The sequence below is a fragment of the Caretta caretta genome, chromosome 12 (genome assembly GCF_965140235.1).
Source record: "Caretta caretta isolate rCarCar2 chromosome 12, rCarCar1.hap1, whole genome shotgun sequence".
Taxonomy (NCBI): domain Eukaryota; kingdom Metazoa; phylum Chordata; order Testudines; family Cheloniidae; genus Caretta; species Caretta caretta.
Window position 1 is genome coordinate 42,765,703 of NC_134217.1, and position 12,118 is coordinate 42,777,820.

General features: G+C 40.9%; 1 protein-coding gene across 1 annotated transcript in view; it reads left to right on the forward strand.

Moving 5' to 3' along the window:
* The window catches only part of ZFHX3 (zinc finger homeobox 3), a 930,873-nt gene that overhangs the window by 614,491 nt on the left and 304,264 nt on the right, over positions 1-12,118 (forward strand). The window contains exon 4 of the mRNA XM_075118499.1: positions 1,970-2,340. The gene's annotated coding sequence lies outside the window, so the exon portion shown is untranslated. The remainder of the gene's footprint in view (positions 1-1,969; positions 2,341-12,118) is intronic.

Sequence of the window (12,118 nt, forward strand, 5' to 3'; positions counted from 1 at the left end):
GGTCAACAGAAGAGCCCTAACCCTTATTGTAGAGCTCTGTGATGCAGTCATCTAGTCCCCAGGTAGCTCTGATTCTCTTATCTTTCCATGGTCCAAGAAAAATCATGTTGGTGGTGCTTTGGAAGCAAAACATGATGCAGCGAATCAGCAGAAAGTCCCAGAAGTTAGTGTAAGTGTCCCTTGAGTCTGCAATCACATTCCAAGAACCAGGTGGTGGGAGCTGGGCATGTTGCTTTCCAACACCTTTGGAACCATTCCAGCTTTTTACAATCTCCCCTTCCCAGCAGTTTGTGTTGTCTTTCCAAACAGAAACTTTTCAAACTTGTTTTAAAATATTCTTTTCTTTTGAATTTGAAGCACATTGTGTGTGAATCTTCAAATAAACATTTGTTCGAGTAAGTGCAAAATTGTACCAAACAGTCACTTCCAGTGGACATGCTGAAAACTGATTGTGGGATTTATTTGAGTTTTGTGATGGTGGTGGTGGCGGGGGAGCATAGGGGGTGTTTTCCCCTTGAAATGCGATTGTATTTGTACCTGGATTAAGCTCTCCTGTATTAGTGCTGACATTTTTAAAGATGAAAAACAGCACACCAAAGCATGGAAAGGGTAAAAATGAGTGTGAAATGGCATTTGGCCAATGTTTATGAATCATTGACTATGATCATAAAATCATAAAAAATAATCACCAAAAGGTAAATAAATTACCTAGTTTACTACTTATTCTCATGTGCAGTTTGACACAAAAGCTGAAGCCATGAATGATTTATGCCTGTTTTAGCAATAATACTCATTTTACTGAAAGATGGTCAGCACTAAGTTGTGCTCAGAGCTCAGTGCCAGTTGTCAAAAGGTTAATGTTTCAGCAGCAATACATTAAATTATGAATAATACCAGTCCCAAAATGGAAGGTTATTAGTTCAGTCTGCTTAATTAGACCTGCTAGAACTTTGCCATCAACTAGCAGTACCCATCTCTACAGTGTGATAATAGGGTTAGAAAATCAGCTGCCAAAACAAGGGAGTTCATATAACCTGACCCTTCATCATGGCATCTTCTGGGACTTTGTTCTTGTGAGACCCTGGGTAACTCCAAGTGGTTAATCAGCACCTCTGAAGTTACAGCCCAGCTAATGCCCACACTGAACAGAGTTTCCAATTTTATAGTGTTCATGGATACTAAAAGACACAAAGGAGTAATAGTAGGATAATCCTTCCCTTTTGGCGTCCTGGTGGCCAATTCTCCTGCCAAAGGATGTGAATAACTCTGATAAACTTTGAGCTACATGTATAATTTAATGATCCCAGGACTTGTGGATTCAAATATGGTTTCAGTCACTCACATGTTAAATTAGTTTGTTTTCAGCCTTGTCCCAAATATTGGATGTCTGGCTACATCTCCAGTTTGTCATGAGAGAGAGACAGCCCAGCACATATCTGAAGCCAAGTGTATACCAGAGTGAAGGCCTCTCCACAAGACGTCCAGAACTGAAATAGCAGGGGTCCATAAATCAAAACTGAGGCAGAGCTGGAGCGGGGAAGTGTCCCAGGTCTGGAATAGTAGGGTGATGCAAGTCAGGATAGCAGGGGAGTTAGTGGGTGTTGGTCGATTTATTTGCATAACATCTGCCAGCCTCAAGACTGGTTCTAGCCTGCAGTATGTAGTCCTTTACTTCCGCATGTACTAAAATTCACCCCCTTTTCTCACTCATATATAAAAGGAACAACATATAGTCTGTTAGTCTTTTATTATTCAGATTATACAGTGTTTTCACAATATAAAATGCTAAGTATTACATTATTATTATTATTATTTATTAAATTCTTGGTTACATTATCCTAATGCTGGAGCCAGAAGGGCACTATACAATAGTGATGCCCTGTCTGTGAGATATGCAGCCATGGGAAGCTTCCTGAAGTTATAAGAGGCCAGACTCAGTCTTTTGTGTCTTGTCTTCTCATTCTCCTAGGATGGGACAATTTTGCCATTGAAAAGAGGAAGCCGGAGAAGTGTAAGAACTTTGAGTCTGTGCTCTTTCCATCAGCTGGACAATAACATGCAGAAGTAATTAATTCATCTCCATTCCATCACCGCTTATCAGACTTCAAAGATATTTTAAATCACAAATGGGACTGTATCAAATATTGTAATAGAAATTCACCAAAAGATCTGGTCTGCAGAAACAGGCCCATTTGATTCCACTGGCTCTCAAGTGTCCTGCGACTCTGGGCCCATTTGACTCCACTGACGATCACATGCACCTATCCAGGATTTGTATGAAAAGAAAAAGTCTGAAGGAAAAGTACAAGACATTCAAGTCAACATAAGAGACGGCAACAGGTAGGGACTAAATCCCTCTTCTTCATTTATCTTACAGTAGTTCTTCCCTCTCCCTCCTTGAGATTTCCCTAATAACCTCTCCTTCACACCAGCTGACCCTCACTTCTATTTGTGCTTACTGAAATAGGGATGCTGTCATTAGAATGACTTCACTGGAATCATAGAGTGGTGTTTTTAATAGAGGAGAACCTGTATTATAGACAGAGAGAAAAGGATAGGGTGGAGAAAAGTGAGAAAAATGGATGATGTGATGGGAGATGTAAGAAATAAAGACAGAGGGGGTGGAGTAGAAGGAAGAGAAAGACAAAGAGAATGAAATCTTGTCTATTTATTACAGTTAACTATTATTTATATGGAGTCCAACACGTATTAGGTTCTTTATTGAACAAATAAAAAGATAAGAACATAAGAACGACCATACTGGGTCAGACCAAATGTCCATCTAGCCCAGTATCCTGTCTTCTGACAGTGGCCAATGCCAGGTGCCCCCGAGGGAATGAATAGAACAGGTAATCATCAAGTGATCCATTCCCTGTCGCTCATTCCCAGCTTCTGGCAAACAGAGGCTAGGGATACCATTCCTGCCCATCCTGGCTAATAGCCATTGATTGACCTATCCTCCATGAACTTATCTAGTTCTGTTTTGAACTCTGTTATCATCTTGGCCTTCACAGCATCCTCTGGAAAGGAGTTCCACAGGTTGACTGTGCATTGTGTGAAGAAATACTTCCTTTTGTTTATTTTAAACCTACTGCTTATTAATTTCATGTGGTGACCCCCAGTTCTTGTGTTATGAGAAGGCGTAAATAACACTTCCTTATTTACTTTCTCCACACCAGTCATGATTTTATAGACCTTAATCATATCCCCCTTTAGTCATTTCTTTTCCAAGCTGAAAAGTCCCAGTCTTATTAATCTCTCCTCATATGGAAGCTGGTCCATACCCCTAATCATTTTTGTTGCCCTTTTCTGAACCTTTTCCAATTCCAATATTTCTTTTTTGAGATGGGGCAACCACATCTGCACCCAGTATTCAAGATGTGGGCATACCATGGATTTATATAGAGGCAATATGATATTTCCATCTTATTATCTATCCCTCTCTTAATGATTCCCAACATTCCATTCGCTTTTTCGACTGCCGCTACACATTGAGTGGATGTTTTCAGAGAACTATCCATAATGACTCCAAGATCTCTTTCTTGAGTGGTAACAGCTAATTTAGACCCCATCATTTTATATGTATAGTTGGGATTATGTTTTCCAGTGTGCATTACTTTGTATTGATCAACACTGAATTTCATCTGCCATTTTGTTGCCCAGTCACCCAATTTTCAGAGATCCTTTTGTAGCTCTTTGCAGTCTGCCTGGGACTTAACTATCTTGAGTAGTTTTGTATCATCTGCAAATTTTGCCACCTCACTGTTTACCCCTTTTTCCAGGTCATTTATGAATATGTTGAATAGGACTGGGCCCAGTGCAGACCCCTCGGGGACACCACTATTTACCTCTCTCGATTCTGAAAACTGACCATTTATTCCTACCTTTTGTTTCCTATTTTTTAACCAGTTACCAATCCATGAGAGCACCTTCCCTCTTATCCTGTGACAGCTTACTTTGCTTAAGAGCCTTTGGTGAGGGACCTTGTCAAAGGCTTTCTGAAAATCTAAGTACACAATGTCCAGTGGATCCCCCTTGTCCACATGCTTGTTGACCCCCTCAAAGAATTCTAGTAGATTGGTGAGGCATGATTTCCCTTTACAAAAACCATGTTGATTCTTCCCCAACAAATTATGTTCATCCATGTATCTGACAATTTTGTTCTTTACTATGGTTTCAGCCCATTTGCCTGGTACTTAAGTCAGGCTTACCTGCCTGTAATTGCTGGGATCACCTCTGGAGCCCTTTTTTAATATTGGCATCACATTAACTATCCTCCAGTCATTTGGTACAGAAGCTAATTTAAATAATAGGTTACACACCACAGTTAGTAGTTCTGCAATTTCACATTTGAGTTCCTTCACAACTCTTGGGTGAATACCATCTGGTCCTGGTGACGTATTACTGTTTCATAGAATCATAGAAAATCAGGGTTGGAAGGGACCTCAGGAGGTCGTCTAGTCCAACCCCCTGCTCAAAAGCAGGAGCAATCCCCAATTAAATCATCCCAGCCAGGGCTTTGTCAAGCCTGACCTTAAAAACTTCTAAGGAAGGAGATTCCACCACCTCCCTAGGCAACGCATTCCAGTGTTTCACCACCCCCCTAGTGAAAAAGTTTTTCCTAATATCCAACCTAAACCTCCCCCACTGCAACTTGAGACCATTACTCCTTGTCCTGTCCTCTTCCACCACTGAGAATAGTCTAGAACCATTCTCTCTGGAACCACCTCTCAGGTAGTTAAAAGCAGCTATCAAATCCCCCCTCATTCTTCTCTTTTGCAGACTAAACAATCCCAGTTCCCTCAGCCTCTCCTCATAAGTCATGTGTTCCAGACCCCTAATCATTTTTGTTGCCCTTCGCTGGACTCTCTCCAATTTATCCACATCCTTCTTGTAGTGTGGGGCCCAAAACTGGACACAGTACTCCAGATGAGGCCTCACCAATGTCGAATAGAGGGGAACGATCACGTCCCTCGATCTGCTCGCTATGCCCCTACTTATACATCCCAAAATGCCATTGGCCTTCTTGGCAACAAGGGCACACTGCTGACTCATATCCAGCTTCTCGTCCACTGTCACCCCTAGGTCCTTTTCTGCAGAACTGCTGCCTAGCCATTTGGTCCCTAGTCTGTAGCTGTGCATTGGGTTCTTCCGTCCTAAGTGCAGGACCCTGCACTTATCCTTATTGAACCTCATCAGATTTCTTTTGGCCCAATCCTCCAATTTGTCTAGGTTCCTCTGTATCCTATCCCTGCCCTCTAGCGTATCTACCACTCCTCCCAGTTTAGTATCATCCGCAAATTTGCTGAGAGTGCAATCCACACCATCCTCCAGATCATTTATGAAGATATTGAACAAAACCGGCCCCAGGACCGACCCCTGGGGCACTCCACTTGACACCGGCTGCCAACTAGACATGGAGCCATTGATCACTACCCGTTGAGCCCGACAATCTAGCCAACTTTCTACCCACCTTGTAGTGCATTCATCCAGCCCATACTTCTTTAACTTGCTGACAAGAATACTGTGGGAGACGGTGTCAAAAGCTTTGCTAAAGTCAAGATACAATACATCCACTGCTTTCCCTTCATCCACAGAACCAGTAATCTCATCATAGAAGGCGATTAGATTAGTCAGGCATGACCTTCCCTTGATGAATCCATGCTGACTGTTCCTGATCACTTTCCTCTCATGTAAGTGCTTCAGGATTGATTCTTTGAGGACCTGCTCCATGATTTTTCCGGGGACTGAAGTGAGGCTGACTGGCCTGTAGTTCCCAGGATCCTCCTTCTTCCCTTTTTTAAAGATTGGCACTACATTAGCCTTTTTCCAGTCATCCGGGACTTCCCCGGTTCGCCACGAGTTTTCAAAGATAATGGCCAATTTTCATTTTTCAATTGGTTCCAAAACCTCTTCTAATGACACCTCAATCTGGGACAGTTCCTCAGATTTGTCACCTATAAAGAATGGCTGAGGTTGGGAATCTCCTACACATCCTCAGACGTGAAGACTGATGTAAAGAATTCATTTAGTTTCTCCACAATGGCCTTATCGTCCTTGAGTGCTCCTCTAGCATCTCGATCATTCGGTGGCCCCATAGGTTGTTTAGCAGGCTTTCTGCTTCTGATGTACTTAAAAAGATAAGTTCCCAACCCCAAAAGAGTACAAACTAGTTCTAGTTGTGACTCCGTGAAAATGACAACCAAGAAGGAGGATTGGAGAAGGAAAGATAAAGGTTTGAGCAGCAACAGGTCACTGAGTTACTCCATTTTGGTATGCGTACATCCTGATGGTGCCACGAGGTGGCATTTTCTTGCTTTTACATTAACTCATTTCTTGTAAATAACACAGAAGTAGGAGCTTTTCAGGAAGGATCTGAAAGAAAGGGCTGGTCCTGGGGCCGGTTTTGTTCAATATCTTCATTAATGATCTGGAAGATGGTGTGGATTGCACCCTCAGCAAGTTTGCCGATGACACTAAACTGGGAGGAGAGATAGATATGCTGGAGGGTTGGGATAGGATACAGATGGACCCAGACAAATTAGAGGATTGGGCCAAAAGGAATCTGATGAGGTTCAACAAGGACAAGTGCAGAGTCCTGCACTTAGGATGGAAGAATCCCATGCACCGTTACAGACTAGGGACCGAATGGCTAGGCAGCAGTTCTGCAGAAAAGGACCTAGGGGTTACAGTGGACAAGAAGCTGGATATGAGTCAACAGTGTGCCCTTGTTGCCAAGAAGGCTAACGGCATTTTGGGCTCTATAAGTAGGAGCATTGCCAGCAGATTGAGGGACGTGATTGTTCCCCTCTATTCGGCATTGATGAGGCCTCATCTGGAGTACTGTGTCCAGTTTTGGGCCCCACACTACAAGAAGGATGTGGAAAAGTTGGAAAGAGTCCAGCGGAGGGCAACAAAAATTATTAGCAGGCTGGAACACATGACTTATGAGGAGAGGCTGAGGGAACTGGGATTATTTATTCTGCAGAAGAGAAGAATGAGGGGGGATTTGATAGCTGCTTTCAACTACCTGAAAGGGGCTTCCAAAGAGGATGGATCTAGACTGTTCTCAGTGGTAGCAGATGACAGAACAAGGAGTAATGGTCTGAAGTTGCAGTGGGGAGGTTGAGGTTGGATATTAGGAAAAACTTTTTCACTAGGAGGGTGGTGAAGCACTGGAATGAGTTACCTAGGGAGGTGGTGGAATCTCCTTCCTTAGAGGTTTTTAAGGTCAGGCTTGACAAAGCCCTGGCTGGGATGATTTAGTTGGGGATTGGTCCTGCTTTGAGCAGGGGGTTGGACTAGATGACCTCCTGAGGTCCCTTCCAACCCTGATATTCTATGAAAAGGGTGTTGGGAGTAATCAAGGTGAGAGTTGATCAGGGCACAGACAAGTCATTTATGGCGAGGCACAAACAGAAAGGGATGTATTTTATTACATTGTAAGAGGAAATGGGAAGATTTAGTAACAGCCTGAATGGGAGGCGAAGAGGATGACCTTGGGGTTCCATGTCTTGGTGCCAAAGAGCATTGTAGTAGACTAGACAGAAGTGGAGAAGGGAGGAAGTGTAGAGGATTTAGGTGGAAAAATAGAGTTCAATTTTAGGCATGTTGACAATAAGCCATCTAAGAGGAACTGTCAGATGCAAGCTGCAGTGAGAGACTGAATAGAGAGAGACAGGAGAAATAAACCTACTATGCTAACCAGGTCCCCTGATTCAGGTAGAACATGGTTGTACTCTAACTCAATTACAACAGTTCCAGTTCGTAATCTTAAGCCTTAGACATATCCACAGAAGAGGGGAGGACAGAGGATATGAACTAGTGCAAACCAGGTCAACTCTGTAATGAGCACTGTAGACCAGGGAAGCAGTAACTAGCTGTTCATGTGTGGTCATTCTAATTTATTGTTGATCTTATTAAAACCCAGTTCCACAATAATTTTATGCCCAGGTAAGGGCAGAAAAAGAGCCTGATGCCCTCAAGCAACCCATAAATAGCAGGGTGAAGACAAAGTGTTTATTACTTGGTCTCATGAAGGCCATATAAGTGATCTCTCAAGGGGTGGAGTTGTGCGTCCCAGCTGCTAATACTCCAGCTCAGCTTTATTGCTCAAAACACTATAAACATGGAGATCATTGTAATAGTTGATTTCATCTGACAGAGCATCATATGGAAACTTTAGTTTTTTCTTCCAATCCTTTTCACATTGAACAGGATCTTTGCCTTCTCTGCACTTCTTGTCTTTCTTTCATAAGATCTCTTGCAGTATCATTACCAGCAGAAAAACTTCCAGGGCCTATGTCTATATAGCACTCTGGTCTGCAGGCAGCTAGCCAATCCAGCTGCAGTTTTCAATTACAGCCATCATTTGGACTATGGTAGATGACCCTTTCAAATTATAATCAAAATTAAAATTTCTTTTTGTATACATGCACTCATTGTAACACCCATTCATTCTCATCCACTCACACACATGTGGGCACACACTCTCTCCTCTGGAAAATCCATAAGCTTTTCCTAAAGGAATCTATTTTTCAGCTCCTCTGTCACCAGATACCTTCAGTCCTTCTCACTTACATTCTTTAAGAAAGAGAACCAATAATTCTGAAAGCTGATTAAATGTGGAAAAATAAATTTGTTCTACTGTAAAGCCAGCAGAGAGAGGTTCAAGTGGAAATTCTGTGTCTGAGCAGGAAAACTACAGAGCGCTGTTCTTGTTACTAATTTATAGTCTCAAAGTATGTGTAAACCAACAAGAGTTCTCCCCCATTGACTCTAGTCCTAGTCACTCATTGAATCCTCCCTAGTCACATTCTGCCACCTTTTTCCCCACTGTGTCATAGGAGAGCTGCAGTGGGACACCTTGTTTCAGGGAAGAATTGTAACTTTCATTTACCAAAAAAATGGTTCTTCATTGTGAAAAAAACCTTTCTTGTTATGAATCTGTGCCACACAATTTGAGACTGCACATAGATAGCCAGAAACAGTAGCTCAGAGAGTGGTGAACTGTGCCATTGGGGTGCTAAGCTGGAAGCTTTGTGTTGACAGTTTAAATGGCAACACAGCTAATTATTCCTTGCTAAGACATAGATATATGTAGAATGGGTGATGTGGTATAAAGGCTCTATCACTATCACTTTGGGATGGCCCCATTATTTACAAGTGGTGACACTACAAGTGAATTATGCAGGTTACCCCAAGTGTTTGCTGATAAAACCTTAATATCATATAATTGTGTCCTGTATAAAACATATGTTATAGAAAAGCAATTTTAGGAAGGTTTAGAGTTTTATAGATTTTATTGGAACTATTTTTTTTTTTTTTTTGTATTCCTCTTCTTGTAAACCCAGGTGCCTTTGTTACCATGAATCCAATTGCACAAGACAAGAGGGATCCATAAAACAGTTTGAGGCTTCCAGTTTGAGGGACCCATAAAAATGTCTTAAAATGACATAAAATAGCTTTCATAACTAAAACATCACATTTAAAGTCAAGAAATCTCAGCCTCTTCCAGGCTAGAAGCAGCTTCTGGGTCTCTATGGAAAGCTGCAAGTCTTCTCTTTTTAGTGGGATAAAGCTCCTTTTTCTAATTCTACAGTCTTGCAGGATATTGGGCTTTAACATCCATTATATTTTTATGTATAGAAAAGCTGCCCCTAGCCTGGCCTGGGATAATTTGGGAGGAAATTCCTCTTTCGTGGAGGAGGAAAACACTTCTCTGCCAGGTTGATTTATTTTTTATTCTCAGCCATTTGAATCTGTTGAGAGGTTTCAATTGTTAAAATAAGTCTTGAATAAGTAAGTGAGAGTGGTTAAAGGTGCAAGATAACTATATATATATAAAATCAATCACATGGTTCTGCAATTTGTCATATAGCTATCATCTCCATCCATATTGTTTGCATATCTGTATATAAGCATTTAGAAAACATGAATGGAATTTACAAAAATGTAGGGCTGTCGATTAATTGCAGTTAACTCAACTCAAAACAATCACAATTAAAAATTAATCATGATTAATGGCAGTTTTATTCACACTGTTAAACAATAGAATACCAACTGAAATTTATTAAATGTTTTTGGATGTTTTTCTACATTTTAAAATATATTGATTTTAATTACAACACAGAATACAAAATGTACAGTGCTCACTTTATATTATTTTTATTACAAATATTTGCACTTTAAAAACAAAAGAAATAGTATTTTTCAATTCACCTCATACAAGTACTGTAGTGCAATCTCTTTATCATGAAAGTGTAACTTACAAATGTAGGTTTTTTTCGTTACATAACTGCACTCAAAAATAAAACAATTGAAAACTTTAGAGCCTACAAGTCCACACAGTCCTACTTCTTGTTCAGCCAATCACTAAGACAAACAAGTTTGTTTACATTTACGGGAGATAATGCTGCCCTCCTCTTATTTACAATGTCACAAGAAAGTAAAAAAACACATTTGCATGGCACTTTTGTAGCCAGCATTGCAAGGTATTTACATGCCAGATATGTTAAACATTCGTACGCCCCTTTGTGCTTCAGCCACCATTTCAGAGGACGTGTCCATGCTGATGACACTCATTAAAAATGCGTTAATTAAATTTGTGACTCAACTCCTTGGGACAGAATTGTATGTCTTCTGCTCTGTTTTATTCTCATTCTGCCCTATATTTCATGTTATAGCAGTCTCGGATCATGACCCAGCACATGTTTGTTTTAAGAACACTTTCACAGCAGATTTGACAAAACTCAAAGAAGGTACCAATGTGAGATCTCTAAAGATAGCTACAGCACTCGACCCAACATTTAAAAATCTAAAGTGCCTTCTAAAATCTGAGAGGGACAAGGTGTGGAGCATGCTTTTAGAAGTCTTAAAAGAGCAACACTCTGATGCGGAAACTACAGACCCAAACCACCAAAAAAGAAAATCAACCTTCTGCTGGTGGCATCTGACTCAAATGATGAAAATGAACATGCATCAGTCTGTGTTGCTCTGGATCTCTATTGAGCAGAATCCATCATCAGCATGGACGCATGTCCTATGCAATGGTGGCTGAAGCATGAAGGGACATATGAATCTTTAGTGCATCTGGCACGTAAATATCTTGCAATGCCAGCTACAACAATGCCATGCGAATGCCTGTTGTCACTTTTAGGTGACATTGTGAACAAGAAGTGGGCAGCATTATCTCCTGCAAATGTAAACAAACTTGTTTGCCTGAGCAATTGTCTGAACAAGAAATAGGACTGAGTGAACTTGTAGGGTCTAAAGTTTCACATTGTTTTATTTTTGAATGAAGTTATTTTTTGTTCATAATTCTACTTTCATGATAAAGTGATTGCACTACGGTACTTGTCTGAGGTGAATTGAAAAATACTATTTCTTTTGTTTATTACAGTGGAGGTATTTGTAATCAAAAAATTTGAAAATGTAGAAGACATCCAAAAATATTTTAAATAAATGGTATTCTATTATTAACAGCATGATTAATTGCAATTAATTTTTTTTAATTGCTTGACAGCCCTACAAAGATGTTATTGAATTAAGCCTCACAGTTCCCCTCTGCTTCTCCTGGTCCTCCTCCAAGGTCAACTAGAATTATTGTCTGTATTGTACAGAAACGTAGGGCGGGTCACACTTAAAACACTGCATTGATACAGCTGCACTTAAGCAAAGACACTACTACATCAATGGGAGAGCTTCCCTTGTTGGTGTAGTTATTCCACCTCCCCGAGAGGCAAAAGCTACGTCAACGGGAGAAGCTCTCCTATCTAATAGCGCTATCTGCATGGTGGTTTAGGTCAGTTTAGCTACCTTACTATGGGGGGTGGATTTTTCTCACCCCTGAGCAACGTAGTTATACCAAAATAGGTCTGTAATGTAGACCTGGACTTGTACAAAGTCTGTCTGGCTATGTCTCTGTTTTAGGCATTTGTAACTTACCTGTCGACATTGTATCTTGGTGCTGCAGGCCAGACAGTGAATCTGAGGCAGAGCTGGGAATAGGACCTACAAGTCCTGACTCCAAGTCTTGTGGCTAAGGTACAAAATCATTTTTCCTTCTGAAACCGTGCTCATTAATATCTTCTTAAATGATTTTGCACACAGTTGGCTC